The following is a 16,830-nucleotide window of genomic DNA, read 5'->3' as shown; positions in this document are numbered from 1 at the left end:
TCAGGTGTCCTCATTAGCCTGGAGCAGCCCCTGCTCTGGTCAGTTAGGGAACAGAAAACTGTTAATCCAGTGGCCAGTATATCTGCCTTTTGCTACTCTGCTTTGACCGCACTCCCGTCCCTGTTTTTCATTAGTTGTCCCCCGTAATTTTTTGGCCTCCAGGTCCTGTGGATCTCCCCCTTAGGCTGGGGGGGGATCCTTTAGCGGTGGGCGAGCTTTGCCCGCCCACTTCCTGGATCCCAATAGGGCTACTCTGCTTTGACCGCACTCCCGTCCCTGTTTTTCATTAGTTGTCCCCCGTAATTTTTTGGCCTCCAGGTCCTGTGGATCTCCCCCTTAGGCTGGGGGGGGATCCTTTAGCGGTGGGCGAGCTTTGCCCGCCCACTTCCTGGATCCCAAAAGGGCTACTCTGCTGTACCCTCTGGCCTGGGTCTATCACAGAACATATGGGGTAAAAAAGTGTTGTGTCATAATTAAATAATTGTTTTTGAATAATTGTCCTTGTAGCAAAATATATCCTCTTCATTGTGAGGAAATATTAGTTTATAATACATCATTTGAGTGGTCAAAATGCCTCATAATTAATTGGTATTAACTGACAAGAATATTGGCCTTTTCTGTACATTTTCCTCTTAATATATGTTACCTCTGGCAATGAAATTAGAGGGAGGAGAGAAAGCTGTTTTAGATCGAATTTTATTAAATACTTTGGACATGGTATGAGGGACTGGAGACAACAGAAATTATAATTTAATATTGCTAAACTATGGTTTGCTGTGCTCATCCAGCTTTTGCATGCAGCTTTGTAGAAATTGGTTAATTATTCCAAAACAATTTCCTTTTTGTTAATTTCCCTTTAGACATTTCAGAAAGGCTATTTAGATAGACAGTGATTATTTACTATCTAAAATTGCAATTCCCCAGCGCCACTCATATTGTACAACACCTATTTAAAACAAATAAATATTAACAAAAACAGGAAACTGACTGGGGGAGGCAGGAAGGAGAGAAGATAAAAAGCCCACAATCACTTTCTACAGAAATATTGTGTGAAATAGAAAAATATAGATTCAAAGTGCATGAAGAACAAGCAGAAATGAACAAAAACCTGGTTGCTTAAGAAGCAAAGATTATTAAGAACATCCAATAGTTTTGGCAATGACCTCATTCTGGGGTCCACCATTAACCATTACAGCAGTAATGGTTCTCATTGGAGCTTTGGAATATTGTTGCTACCAAATGTGGGACAAGTAGCCTGCTCCTCCTGAAGTAGAGATGTCTTCAATGGAAGTAGGCTTTTCTTGAGGGATCTGTCCAGTCCTGTTGCAGAAGGAACATGCAGGGAGCTGATGAGGCTGTAGATGGGAGGAGCAAAGTTGTCTGCCTCTCAAAGACATCAGGGACCAAATTTTCTAAAAGTGACTAATGAGATTTGGAGCCTCCATTTTGTGTGCCCAATAGGAGATTTTTTGAGACTGTGGGTGTTCATCACTTTCTGGAACTAAGGCCCCGTAAGTGTTTCTCAAGCTGGGCACCCTAAAATGGAGTCTCCCAAAATTAACTAGTCAGACCCAGTTTCTGGGCAGCGGTGACTGCAGCTACCTATGCATATACTGCATGCAAGAGCCTTCAAACACCTCAGTAGCACTAGAGAGGAGGACAGATTGTGCCTTTAGGGATCCAGTGGGAAATGTTATGATGTGAAGTGGAGCTTATGAGAAACTTGGGAGTTTTTACAGAGTTTGGCTTTGAGATTGTGTTGTTCATTGAATCTGAAATTCAGAACAAAATACAGAGGATGTAGGCCCAGGTGAACCAAAACTGGAAATAGATCCTCGTGCAAACAAAAAAGAAACAATTCTTGGTCCTACTACTGACTCACTTTATGTTCATAAGCAACTTAACTCCCCTCTGAACCTCATTTTCCCCTTCAGTAAAATGTGTAGAAAGACCTATCTTCCTCACATGGGTGTTGCAAGGCTTAAACAGTAGATGTTTGTAAAGCACCTCCAGAATTTCCGGAAAAACATTACACTTTGGTAGAGTCTATTATTATCCAAGATTATGCATAGGTTGTTGAGGGACATACGGATTTTGCCCTTCACAGCTGAGGAATGAATCCATTGTTATTTATATACAGTAGCACCTAGATGCCCAAACCAAGAATAGTGATGTGATAGGTGTTGTACAAAACATGGGGAGAGATGGTCTCTGCCCCAAAAGAGATTACTTTCTTAGTAGTCGAGCCAGGGAAAGGGTGGGAGGTTGAACTGAGTCACAGACATGTGAAACACTACACAGCAGGTTAGGGGCAGAGCCAGGAATGGTATCTTCCTCCGCTGAGTATTAATCAAGTGTCCTGTACACTGGACTACACTATCTCCCCCAGGCACCGTAGTCGATACAGTATATCCTTACTAGCCTATTAAGGAATTTCTCATTAAGCAAGTACTGTATATTGTCCAAGAGCACACTGACTATATTACACACACACACACACACAGTGGTGGTATATATTTCTGCATGCTATAGATAGGTGATATTTATGATTATCTTGAGCATTCCCTTATTAGATACAACAGTCTTGAGTTACGGTGAGCATGAGTGGCAAACAGGATATGAATGCAGAACATTTCATCCATGAAGGATGTTTATATTATTACTTTCATGTGTGCAAAAGATCCATAACTCATGAGCCTCGCTTCAGAGAATTATGAAGGTCTATATTCACATCTGGGAAAAAAAATCCAGCCTTCACAGGTGGGCTATTTTATTAATTCTCTGAGGATTCATTGTAGTTTACTTTAAAATAAACTGTATTACTATATACTTTTGGGTCCTGTCTTACAAGAAAGATGATAATGGGGAATACTCAAAGTTACAATACTATTATCAGAGCCTTCAGCACATTCTATACAAGAGGAGCACGAGGATTGCTTCCCGCACCCCCTCATTTTGGACAAAAATTTTACAGTCTACCAAAATAATTTCTATCTAAATTGTCCTCTGAATGCAATTTGTAGACCAAGTTCAGCCTCAATAAAAAAATTCCACACTCCCAAAGTTGTTGATCATACATAGACAGTGGGATCAGTAAGGCCTTTAAGCCCATTTTAGTTTTTCAACATGCATCACAATATCCACTTTTTTTCTTCCAGATCAGAAATTGAAAGAATCATTGTTTGATTTTTTTTTAAAGCTACCTTTGGTTTTACAGACAAAAGTATAAGGCATATTTCCAAGAGGTATGGTGAAATTATTTATCCAGCAGTATTTCAGAGGCAGATGACATTACTTGCTCCTGTCATATAATCAAAATATATATTCTTAGATTCCTCAGGATGGGGATGCTTTCCCATTTCAAACCATGCCAAGGACTTTGACAGCATTAATAGAAACAAGTTGAAAGAGGTCTACATGCAATCCTTATTCTTCTGCAAGAATAATTTAAATTACTAACATTTTTCTTAAAGCAGAATGACTTATAGATTCACAGATTTTAAAGCCAGAAAAGACCATTAGACTTCATGTATACACTACACCATTAAATTTCACCCAGTTACCCTGCACTGAGCCCAATAACTTGTGTTTGGCCAAAGCCTATATTCCAGAAAACAATCCTGTCTTGATTAGAAGATATCAAGAGATGGAGAATCTACCACTTCTCTTAGTAGGTCCAGTAATTAAATCACCCTTACTTTAAAAAGTGTGACTAATTTAAACATGTCTGGCTTCAGCTTTCATCCATAGATTCCTGTTATGCCTTTCTCTAATAGATTAAGAGTCCTTTAGTACCTGGTATTTCTCCTTATAAAGGCACTTATGTGCTGTAATCAAGTCACCTCTCAGTAATCTTTTTGATAAGATAAACAGACTGAATGCTTTACGTCTGTCACTGTAGAGCATTTTCTCCAGCCCTTGAATCATTTTTATGGTTCTTTGCTGCAGCCTCTCCATTTTTAACTTCCTTTTAAAATGTGGTCCCCAGAACTATATGCAGTATTCTATCATCAGACTCACCAATGTTATATACAGAGGGAAAATCACCTCCCTACTCCCTTATCTATATATTTAAGAATCAAAATATGGCTTTTTGCAATAGCATCACACCTGGAAGCTCCTGTTAAGTTGCTTGTCTATTTTGGTCCCCTAAATCCTTTCTGAGTCATAGCTTTCCATCATAAAGTCCCTTATTCTAGGTAGGGCCTGCATTCCTTGTTCTTAGAAATATAATTTTGCATTTAGATGCATGAATTTTGTTTGAACAGGCCCTAGTTTCATCTATCATAATTAATATAATAGGTTTCTAAAATAAACTGTTAAATGGCCAAGTACTGATCTTTGTGATTTTTCAGACTTCAGGAATTTAAAGCTACTCTTAACCCATGTATTGTTGACTGTACCACCTATGGAAAAGGTGGTACAGCCTAAAAGAAAACAAATAATAAAAGAATAAATAAAATTGATATAGTGATACCTGCTTTATTTTATGTTTTGCCAAGGGAGAGGTGAGATGGCAGAAAAAAAAATAAATCTCCCCAGCTGTAATGTGTTACCGTGTCTGCACAAGAGAAAAACTGGATAATTTATAGGCTACAATACATTTGTAATGAATAGAGCCCTCAAACTATGTTGTGTATGTTAGGCTTCAACCAGAGGAAGGATTAGCATGTTCTTATTTTCTATTATGAGCAGCATCTCATGAGTAGTATTCATGGTATGGTTGACAAGCCAAATATTTCACAGTGTATCCAGAGTCAGATTCAGGATGGATGTGAAGGGAATTCACTGCATCATCATTAACCCTTATGCCACTAAGAGCATTTACAGACTCCTGTGTGGCAAGAATCAGAGGTGGTGGAACAATTTTTACAGTGAGGGTGCTGAGAACCATTGAACTAAAGTGTAAACCCTATATACGATGGAAACCACTTCAAGCCAGTAGGTGCAGCAGCACCCTTAGTTCCAGCACCTATGGCAAGAATATTTATTTTGGGACAAAGATATTTGGAGCTTTATTCAAATATGTACCTTTTAATATGCCCTAGCTAAATAATACATTGATTTTTTTCCCCCCGCAAGCCCTCTTTTTCACTGAAACCATAGTTTGTTTGCACAGTGGCTAGTCACATTAGCATGAAATGGTAATACATGTTTTTAGAAGACTGTTTAATCAAACCAACCAGTTAAAAAACCTTACATTGCTCTTTTCATTGAAGTCTAAAACTTGTGTGCATTTTGCTGCACTCTATAGACCAAATTCGAAGGAGATATGCATGGCTGTATATATTAGATGCTTTAATCTAAGTTACTAATATGTAAAGGACTCTAAATAGATAAGAACGGCCCTACTGGGTCAGACCAAAGGCCCATCTAGCCCAGTATCCTGTCTTCTGACAGGGGCCAATGCCAGGTGCCCCAGATGGAATGAACAGAACAGGTAATCATCAAGTGATCCATCCCCTGTCATTCATTCTCAGCTAATAGCCATTGATGGACCTATCCTCCATGAATTTATCTAGTTCCTTTTTGAACACTGTTATGGTCTTGACCTTCACAACATCCTCTGGCAAGGAGTTCCACAGGTTGACTGCACTGTGTGAAGAAATTCCTCCTTTTATTTGTTTTAAACCTGCTGCCTATTAATTTAATTTGGTGACCGCTAGTTCTTGTGTTATGAGAGGTAGTAAACAACACTAATACTAACTTATCAACTTTTATCTATCAATCGTATCTCCCCTTAGTCTTCTCTTTTCCAGGCTGAAAAGTCCCAGTCTTATTAATCTCTCCTCACATGAAAGCCGATCCATACCCCTAATTATTTTTGTCGCCCTTTTCTGAACCTTTTCCAATTCCAATATATCTTTTTTGAGATGGGGCGACCACATTTGCATACAGTATTCAAGATGTGGGCATACCATGGATTTATATAGAGGCAACATGATATTTTCTGTCCTATTATCTATCCCTTTCTTAATTATTCTCAGCATTCTGTTCACTTTTTTGACTGCCACTGCACATTGAGTGGATGTTTTCAGAGAACTATCCACAATGACTCCAAGATCTCTTTCTTGAGTGGTAACAGCTAATTTAGACCCCATCATTTTATATGTATAGTAGGGATTATGCTGTCCAATGTATGTTTTCCAGTGCATTACTTTGCATTTATCAACATTAAATTTCATCTTCCATTTTGTTGCACAGTCACTCAGTTTTGAGAGATCCTTTTGTAGCTCTTTGCAGTCTGCCTGGGTCTTAACTATCTTTAGTAATTTTGTATCATCTACAAATTCTGCCACATCACTATTTACCCCTTTTTACAGATCATTTATGAATATGTTGAATAGGACTGGTCTCAGAACAGACCCCTAGGGGACACCACTATTTACCTCTCTCCATTCTGAAAACTGACCATTTATACCTACCCATTGTTTCCTATCTTTTAACCAGTTAGCAATCCACGAGAAAACCTTCCCTCTTATCCCATGGCAGCTTACTTTGTGTAAGAGCCTTTGGTGAGGGACCTAGTCAAAGGCTTTCTGAAAATATAAGTACACTATATCCACTGGATCCCCTTGGTCCACATGCTTGTTGACCCCCTCAAAGAATTCTAGTAGATTGTTGAGGCATGATTTCCCTTTCCCATGTTGATTCTTCCTCAACCAATTATGTTCATCTATATGCTGACAACATTGTTCTTTACTATCGTTTCAATCAGTTTGCCCGGTACTGAAGTCAGACTTACAGGCCTGTAATTGCCGGGATCACCTCTGGAGCCCTTTTTAAAAATTGGTGTCACATTAGCTATCTGGTACAGAAGCAGATTTAAATGATAGGTTACAAACTAGAGTTAGTAGTTCTGCAATTTCACAGTTGAGTTCCTTCAGAACTCTTGGGCGAATACCATCTGGTCCTGGTGACTTATAGCTGTTTCATTTATCAATTTGTTCCAAAACCTCCTCTAATGCTACCTCAATCTGGGACAGTTCCTCAGATCTGTCACCTAAAAAGAATGGCTCAGGTTTGGGAATCTCCCTCACATCCTCAGCCATGAAGACCAATGCAAAGAATTAATTTTATTTCTCCGCAATGGCCTTATCATCCTTGAGTACTCCGTTAGCACCTCGATCGTCCAGTGGCCCCACTGGTTGTTTAGCAGGCTTCCTGTTTCTGATGTACTTAAAAAAATTGCTATGACTTTTTGAGTCTTTGACTATTATGTAACTTGTATTCCAAGAACCAGAAGGTATAAGATAAAATAGAGTGGTGGCTACTTTCACTTGCATTTTCTTTAGCTCCTCAGTATGGTAATTACAATAATTTTCACAGATTTATCTTGATATAAGCTTTCATGAGTAAAAAACCCACTTCTTCAGATGTATGGATCTGAAGAAGTGGGTTTTTTACCCACAAAAGCTTATGCCCAAATAAATCCATTAGTCCTTAAGGTGCCACCGGACTCCTCATTGTTTTTGTGGATACAGACTAACATGGCTACCCCACTGATACTTGGTACAATACTTTTGATTCCCATTACACATCCATACAGCAGGTCTAAGAGATTCAGGTGTGAGGGGAATCTAAGTAAAAAGTACCTTATGCATTTAGAAGTTGCATTGACTTCATGAATCAGAGCCAAAGTTTGCAAAATAGGCCAGGATAGTCAGATTGCTGTGGTCTGCCACTAGCACAAATGCCAGGCTGTGACACTGAAGCTGTGCCCATGTTAGGATTGTGGCCTGGTGTTTACATAGGGTCTAAATGTGTCTGACAGACTTGTTTCTCCTTTCACTGATACCTCTGTTTATTGTGTCTGTTGACAGCCTGTAAAGTAGTTACAAATTGAATACATCATTAACACAACAGGATATTACTCCAGAATATCATCATGATTTTCTCTAGAATTAAGTATTTGACATCTCAATAATTTTCTATCTGACCATTTCAAAGCAGATTAGAAGAAATAAGGAACTAAGTCTGACAACATATTATGTATGGGCAAACTGACACATGGAGAGGTTATGTCAGCTATTCATCATCACACAGCAAGTCAGTTGCTTTAGCCCCCAGCCTATGTCCCTACATATACACACATGAGTGCTACCTAGCAGATGGGTTTCCCATTCCCCGAATCATCATGTGTGTTTAAATATTCCAGGTCAGATCTAAGTTACATGTTTCTCTGCTTATTTGCTGAAACCATTACAAGATACAATTCATAAAAGTTATCTGCTGAACTTGCCAGAGAGTATATCAGAGAATCATAGAAGATTAGGGTTGGAAGAGACCTCAGGAGGTCATCTAGTCCAACCCCCTGCTCAAAGCAGGACCAACTCCAACTAAATCATCCCAGCCTGTGCTTTGTCAAACTGGGCCTTAAAAACCTCTAAGGATGGAGATTCCACCACCTCCCTAGGTAACCCATTCTAGTGCTTCACCACCCTCCTACTGAAATAGTGTTTCCTAATAGCCAACCTAGACCTCCCGCACTGTAACTTGAGACCATTGCTCCTTGTTCTGTCATCTGCCACTACTGAGACCAGCCAAGCTCCATCCTCTTTAGAACCCCCCTTAAGGTAGTTTGAAGGCTGCTATCAAATCCCACCTCACTCTTCTCTTCTGAAGACTAAAGAAGCCCAGTTCCTTCAGTCTCTCCTTATAAGTCATGCCCCAGCCCCCTGATCATTTCCTCCTCACACACACTCGTATTACTGAGATTGTAATTTACACATCTGATTTCCCTATCCTAAGGCTTCTGATCCAGTACTATTGAGAGCACTGGTGTAAGCTTGTTTCTAATTTATTTTATCCAGCTTCTCTCCTTCCTACATGAGCTAAAGCTGTGGAGAGAGATTGCCCTGAAATGCTAAAATAGGGAATTGTACTGCTAACAAGCACTCTTACTCATCTGCAAGTGCCTAACATACATCCAGCGTTATATAAATTAATACTCATTCAGCGCAGCTGAAGAGACCAGCTAGCATATCCAGTGAGTATAAGGCTGCTCATGACTTTAGACATCTTTAAAAATGGGCTTCAAAACCAAGGCTTGGATCTAAGCTTTCCTAAACTTTCATGACTGAGATCCAATTTGATATTTGGAGCTGCTACACACCTCTACAGTATCTTCCTCCTGCAGGCTATACCTATACCTAGATATAGGTATTTGCTAAATAAGGCAGGGGCATAAGTTAAAGCAGTAATGTAAATTAGCCTACAATGCCTGTAAGATAATAGCTTAGCTAAACAAGGCACAAGGCCTAAAAGCCTTAGCATAAGCAGCTAGCCAGGAACAACCCTAGGTCAGGGATCGGCAACCTTTGGCACACTGCCTGACAAAGTAAGCCCCCTGGTGGGCCAGGCCCATTTGTTTACCTGTCGCGTCCACAGGGTCGGCTGATCGCAGCTCCCACTGGCCGCAGTTTACCGCTCTGGGCCAAAAGGGGATGCAGGAAGCAGCGCGGGGCAAGGGATGCTTGCCAATCCGTGCCCAAGATCATAAGATATCACAAGATGGAACACTGTGCTAACTAACTGCTCACAGGTTACCACAAGATGCTAGTTTATACCAGCGTGGGATATTTTAAGTTAGGAACATCAGCAGATGTCTGAGCACAAGAATGCCATGGTAACAAATTGACATATATGCTAATAAGCTTAATGTAAAATGCCTATTAACCTATATGAAAAGGGCACCCCAATGTTAGCAGGGTGAGGAAATAAATACCAACCCCTACTGAATATGAATTAGGCATAGTGGCATCAGCATAACCATTATAAAAGTTGTATCCTGGCCTGCATGCCTTGGGCGAGGTCAGGATGATAACCACCAGTGATGGTGACAAGGAAGATGGTGATGAAGAGCAAGATAAAGTGATTAACACTTCAGGTTGTTCTGAAAGGGATGGTGTCAGTATAGGGATGCTCAGACACATGCTCTGTATTATCTCTGTCTACCTTGCTGGGTTGGAGTGTTTAGGACTGATAAATGAAGCAGGGAGGGGGAGAGCTCCCTTTTATGGACACCCAGCCAGCCAGCAGCTATAAAATACCTCTTAGCAGCTGTTCTCTAATTGCTCTACCTGTAAAGGGTTAAAAACATCTGACTGCTATGTATAGGTAAAACGAAGTGAGTGGGCACCTGGCCAAAAGAGCCAATGGGAAAGCTAGAACTTTTTAAAAATTGAAATTTTGAATTTTGTCTGTCTATGGTTGTTCTCTGGGGAATGGCGGACAGGACAAAGCTATGCTGTAAGAGCTTGGGCCAGGAATGAAAAAAATCATCAGTATCATGCCTAGAAACTACTCATTTAAAACCCCAGATATGTAACTAGATCAGGAAATGTCTAGGAAGACAAGTGCGCCTTCCTGGGTTCTTAAAGGGTTTCTGCACTTGGGTAGTGGCAGCCTCTACCCATCCAAGGTCAGAGAGAAGCTGTAACCTTAGGAATTTAATACAAACCTGGAGTGGCAAGTATTAATTTTTAAGAGTCCTCGCAGGCCCCCACTTTCTGCCCTCGAAATGCCAGAGTGGGGAATCAGCCTTGACAATGACTTTGCTAACTGTGTTAATAAAACTATTACAAATACAAAGATTTTTCCTAAATGTGAGTGTTGCAACCATGCACGTCAGGATGCCCAACCTCACAGTGTTAATTGGGAGTTTGTAGATAATCAATATAATTAATACATCAGGCAATGCTCTCTGTTCCTTCCTCTCCACTAACTCCCCACCCCAAATGCCACAAAGAATAGTTATTTATCACAGTTATCCAACTCTTAAGATAAATGATACCACTTCTGAGTTGCTTTAATGTGTGTATTTCTAAAAAGAAATAATGTTAATGACTGGTAATGTCTCCTTGCTTTTAAAAATCAATAGCATGTTACTAAAGAGAGAAAACAGAAACATTTACTTTTGCAGCCAAGCTTGAGCTGAGAAAAACATCAATTTAAGTTACTGGTGACTGTACATGAATTATAATAAATGCTGGAACATTCTGGATTTTATAAAAATCTTGTTTAAGCAATTTTCCTAATCCTGATGTGATTGTACAAGAAATTCATTCATTGTAATGGGTTTTCAGTTAATGGCCAGCAAAAATTGAAAACTCAAATATGTTTTCATTATTTTCTGCAGAATCTAAATTTATGCTTTGATTTATTTAAACTGGCAAACCATTACAAAACTGTAGTATTTTTGGTTTTCAAAACAGAATGTCAAGAAATAATTAGTAGTGATGCTGGATGTATCTTTGAGTAGTGGGTCTATATCTTCATGTGTTTCCTCTTGCTTTCCATTCTTCTATTAAAACATTCTTGTAGAAGAGCATTTAGAAAAGAAAACGTTGAGAAAGGCACATTTTGGTACAGGAAAAATACAGCAAGAACAGTTATTAGTACAAATTGTATGGTATGGTAAATTCCTACTATTATTTGCTGTTGTCTGGTAATTTATGCTCTAGAAGTTTTTTGTTGGTTGGTTTTTGTTTTAAATTAAATATCATAAAGGGCCAAGATCAGTGACAGGAATATTTTCTTCTCCTACTAGAACTGTGGAAAGAAAGGAAAGCAAATCACCTTGAGGTATCCTGCTAGTTTGAATGACCATATCACAATTCAGGGCAACTGCACCTTTATTCCCTCTTTGTTGTCGCTCAATAGCACCCACTTCAGGCACCCAGCTTTTCAGTCATCACCTCTTTTGGGAAGAGACCTGTCTCTCTCTCCCTCCTGACTAGGGTTTTTCCAGGCTGTACCATACCCTGTTGATTACTGTGATATCTCCAGCAAACCAGACCACCTACAAGGCCAACATCTGTGCTTTGCTTTTTCTCCAGAGGTTATGGAAGGCATAATTGCCTGCAGTTATAGGTTACCGCACAGCTCTTTATAAGAAAGCATATTTATTCTTAAGGTGAAAGAATTAAAGAAAACACTAAAAAAAGATCCTTCATGCATGTTACAAAGCTTATCAGAGGTACCCACCCTCAACTCCAGCGTCAGACTGTGGTAGGTGTCAGTCCTTCAAAACCCACAACTGGGTTTTTCCTATGGTTACCAGTTCATAACAGTCTCAGAATCAGAACCACCATGAACACTTAGTCTTTTATACAGCTTGGGACTTTGATCTTGGCCTCATGTAACAAGTGACCAGCAGACAAGGTTCACCCTCTCAGGGCACAGCTTCAAAGGGCTAGATTTTTGCATAACCAGAGGTGGGGAATTTGCATTCACCCTCCCTAGATATTCCCCAGGAAAACCACTTTCTTAACACTTTCTGTTCCAGAAATCCATTCTTATCTGGCACATTCTTCAATATAGTCCTTTCAACCCCCAACTCTCGCACCTGGGACCTCTTCCCCCTCACCCTAGAGGGGACATACAATCCTGACCCACAGAACATAAATAATTCATTTAGTACCCTGGTCCTCAAAGATTCTTAAACTTAAATCCGTAAAGTCTCCCATGTATATAGCAGGGAAATTGGCATATGCCTTTATCAGACAATGGTAATGGATTTCAAAATTTGTATGAAGGGAAATTCAAGAAATGTAAGCCAGAGAAAGGTTGGGGTAATGAATAACTTACAGATATTTTTAAAAAGTATAGGGAAGGATTTTCCGAAGCATTTCAACCTTGGCATAACAATGCTCCCAGTGAGGACAGCAGGAAATCTACGAGATTTTAATGGAAGAATTTTGTCAATTCTATGTGCTTTTGAAATGTCCATCCACCTTCTCAATTACTTGTAAAGGTTATGCATGACATTTTGGAAGATAAATATTTCATCTGAAGGAGAGAGTAGTTACTCAAAGTTAAGTTCCCCCAAGCCAAGGGCTCAGACTGACATTGTTAGAGCATGTTTCAGAGTAACAGCTGTGTTAGTCTGTATCCTCAAAAAGAAAAGGAGAACTTGTGGCACCTTAGAGACTAACAAATTTATTTGAGCATAAGCTTTCGTGAGCTACAGCTCACTTCATCGGATGCAACTTATGCTCAAATATGCTCAGATAAATTGGTTAGTCTCTAAGGTGCCACAAGTACTCCTTTTCTTATTGTTAGAGCATGTCAGTTTCATAGCCAACAGTACACAAGGGAGTGATGTGGCCAGCATCAGATCCAACTACCTTTAACTGATCTAACCTAACCTAATGGATAGGTACCCATTTTGCATTTTGGTAAACTGCAGGTGGCTTTTCAGAATGAGATTGAGTGACATTCAAACCCATGACCTCTAGGACTGTAGTCCAGTGCTTTAAACCACTCAGTCACCAAACTTCATTAAGAATATTAATGCATATTACAAACAACAGGTCCTGATCCTGCAAAGATTTATGAAAATTCTGACCTTTACACACATGAGTAATTCCAATGAAGTCAATAGTATGACTGACATGGGATATTTTTTCAATTGGAAAATGCCATTTTTTCAAAACAAACTTCCTGCAGGAACAGGTCAATTCCCAATGCATTGAGTTTTGGAAAAAATGGAAAAAAGTGTTTCAATTTTGGCATTTTCAGAATGGAGCAGTTCAATTTTTATAGTTCAGAGCAATTGTTTTAAAGTTTATTTTATATTAAAAATTACATCATCAAAATAAAATGTTTCAACTGAAATGAAGTTTTTTGGAAATTTTGTTCCAAGGGAAATTTTAAATAAATTGGCTTTGTTCCAATTTGGAGCTAAATAAATTTAAACATCACAGAATTTCCTCATGAAATGGAATTTCTAGTTCTCACATAGCTCTAATGATAAGGTTTAACAGCCAGTAATATAGAAAAAAATGCATTTACCATCTAAGGCTGGTGTAAATCTGAAGTAATAACATTTCTGATTCTCTGGTCTTCCTTATCTTGCATTCTATCTCCCACCGTCAAAATTTACCTTTAAAATATTTTTAAATGTTATGGGCCAGATTCTGACCTTATTTATATTGTGTATATCCGTCAGGATTAGTCAGAGCTGAGATCACAATCTGCCCCCTATCAGTATCTAGCCACCACCTACAAACTTAAATACTTCTGCTAAAACACCTCCATCTCAAACTGCTTTGAACCATGCACCAGGCTTCACGCAGGCACAGACTTGTGGCTATGCTTCTATGTTATGGACAAATATCTAGGAAGGATTATGGTCAGGCCAAATACATTTGTGACCACTCCATGCAAGTCTGCGCTAAAATGCTATGCTAGTGAATTTGCATTAAACTGTTTACCTTGCTGTTCAACTCCATATACATGGCTAATTTATGGACTCCTTAACCATATCTGAGTTTCTAAATTTATACGTACTAGCTGCTGCAAATTTTAATGTTATTTTGTTTGTTTTAGAATGAAAGCTATGTACCAAAGTAACTTTTTATTTTTCTAATGAGGTAATTATTGAAACTAGAACATTGCAATCACACCTAGCCAAGCCAAGTGCATTAATCATCTTTGGCTGCATGCTTATTTAAGTAGTAGGTCTATGGGAGACTGCATGAGATCCCACTGCAGGTCACAAGATGCTAGAGCTGTTCTAAACAGCCAAGAGAAAAACAGCATTACTTTTAATTCATTTAACACTTTCAGTAGTAGATTACAGCCTCCTAATGTACTGAATCTAGTTAAATATATGAAACAATAGTGCTATCAAAATAAGACTCTGCAATGGGAAACTGTAGAAATATTGCTATGGCCATACCAATATATCTAGTCTACGGATAGGTTAATAACTCAGTGGTTCAGAGTCCACAAGTAAGGAAATAAGGTAACAGGTGATGGACAATTAGCTGATGACTCTTGAGAACTAGGATAAAATTAATTCATAGTTTAAGGCCATGTCTACACTAGAAATGCTGTGCTGGTACAGGACACAGCTATATTAGCAAAGCTGAGCTTTAAACCAATATAGCAAAGCCACAACCTGTGAGAGAAATAAGCTGTGCTGTTTCAAATGGTACTGCATCTACACCAGGGATTTCTGCCATCACACCTGTGTCTGTCAGTGTTCACACCTCTTCACACCCAGACCTGCAAACATACCCATGTTGGCCGATGTCTGTAGTGCAGATCTGGCCTAAATCAATTGAGACCAACACAATGCACCAATTTCTCCTCGGGTATTTCAAAGGGAGCTACACTGAATTGTAGTGGGCAGCTGGAAAAAAAGGGGACAGAGAGCCCACTTGGCTGAAACCGAGAACTAGGGGGGGCAAAATATGCATAACATTTAGAACAGAACAGCCAAAGCCATCTGAGATTGCCAATACTGAGTTAAATGGATTTTTAATATATTTAATGGGGATGCAAGACAAACTGTAATGTAACTGGGAATATGAACCCAGCTCTCTTTTCCTTGACTACTAAAAATGGTGCTGTTTCTTTTCCCTCCACACTCTGAACTCTAGGGTACAGATGTGGGGACTCGCATGAAAGACCCCCTAAGCTTATTTCTACCAGCTTAGGGTGAAACCGTCCCCAAGGCACAAACTTTTTGCTCTTGGAGGGTATGCTGCAACCACCAAGTGATTTTACAAAGAATTAGGGAAAGGACCACTTGAAGTTCCTATTCCCCAAAAATATCCCCCCAAGCCCTTACACCCCCTTTCCTGGGGAGGTTTGAGAATAATATCCTAACCAGCTGGTTACAAAGTGATCACAGACCCAAACCCCTGGGTCTTAGGACCATAGAGAAATCAGTCAGGCTCTTAAAAGAAACAGAACTTTATTAGAAAGAAAAAAGGTAAAAGAAGCACCTCTGTAAAATTAGAAAGAAGCTAATCGGACAGGGCAATCAGATTTAAAACAGAGCATTTCCCTCTGGACAAAAACTTTAAAGTTACAAAAAGAAAACCAGGAATACACCTTCCTCTCAGCACAGAGAAAATCACAAGCCAAAACAAAAATAAGCTAACACATTCCCTTGCTAGTACTTACTAATTCTAATGGAGTTGGATTGCTTGCTTTCTTGATCTCTCTCTGGCAAGCATATAGAACAGACAGACAAAAGCCTTCCCCGCCCCCCAGATGTGAAAGTATCTTGTCCCCTTATTGGTCCTTTTGGTCAGGTGCCAGCCAGGTTACCTGAGCTTCTTAACCCTTTACTGGTAAAAGGATACTGTGCCTCTGGCCAGGAGGGATTTTATAATACTGTATACAGGAAGGTTGTTACCCTTCCCTTTGTATTTATGACAGATGCTCTATCCACATAAGCTTTGCTGCTAATTTTTTACTGTTAATCCAATTATAGGAAATATATTCATATAGTAAATTAACAGACCAGGATGAAAATTCTGAGCCTGTGTCCCAGATTTCTTTCCCAACAAGGGAAGAACTTACTGCTGGAATCCGAATCTTTCCTGATTGGTCAAAAACTGACAATCTTTCTTTTGATTTCTGAAAAGCCACTTGTATAGTGCTCTCTTAAAGACACAATACATATCAACCAATACCTGTACTGCCCTCTTCATTTGATCCAAAAAGTACACACTTGCCTTTTACTGAGACCCTGCATGCCATGCACTCTTTGCTCCAGCTTTGCCTTCACATCAGAGGATGTTCCAGTCATCTTCAAATCAAATCCTGCCTTTTCCCCTGCCAAGTTTGGAAGCATTCCTAAGTATCCCCTAGTCTGTGATTTGTACTGTGACAAATTGGATAGCACTTAATAGTAAAATAGCGGAACCTATCTACAGTGAATTCAGATGTAGTGAAAATGTATAGTTAATTAGAATGAATGTTCCAGAGCGTGTTACTGCATCACAATTGCAATAAAGAATCAAGATAATAAAGTTGTTCTGTGAATGAAATTGACTATAAGAAAAATTCCATTATTTTAAACTGGAT

The 16,830-nt window shown here is 39.3% G+C and overlaps 1 long non-coding RNA gene across 1 annotated transcript in view; it reads right to left on the bottom strand.

Annotated features, from left to right (window-relative positions):
• Window positions 1-1,234: 1,234 nt before the first annotated feature.
• Window positions 1,235-16,830, bottom strand: part of LOC122461494 — a 91,866-nt gene continuing 76,270 nt past the window's right edge. The window contains exon 3 of the long non-coding RNA XR_006283425.1: window positions 1,235-1,355. This is a non-coding gene — a long non-coding RNA (uncharacterized LOC122461494). The remainder of the gene's footprint in view (window positions 1,356-16,830) is intronic.

The sequence above is a fragment of the Chelonia mydas genome, chromosome 8 (assembly GCF_015237465.2).
Source record: "Chelonia mydas isolate rCheMyd1 chromosome 8, rCheMyd1.pri.v2, whole genome shotgun sequence".
Classification (NCBI taxonomy): domain Eukaryota; kingdom Metazoa; phylum Chordata; order Testudines; family Cheloniidae; genus Chelonia; species Chelonia mydas.
The sequence above is the reverse complement of the archived record's forward strand: the minus strand, read 5'-3'. Positions and strand labels throughout refer to the sequence as shown.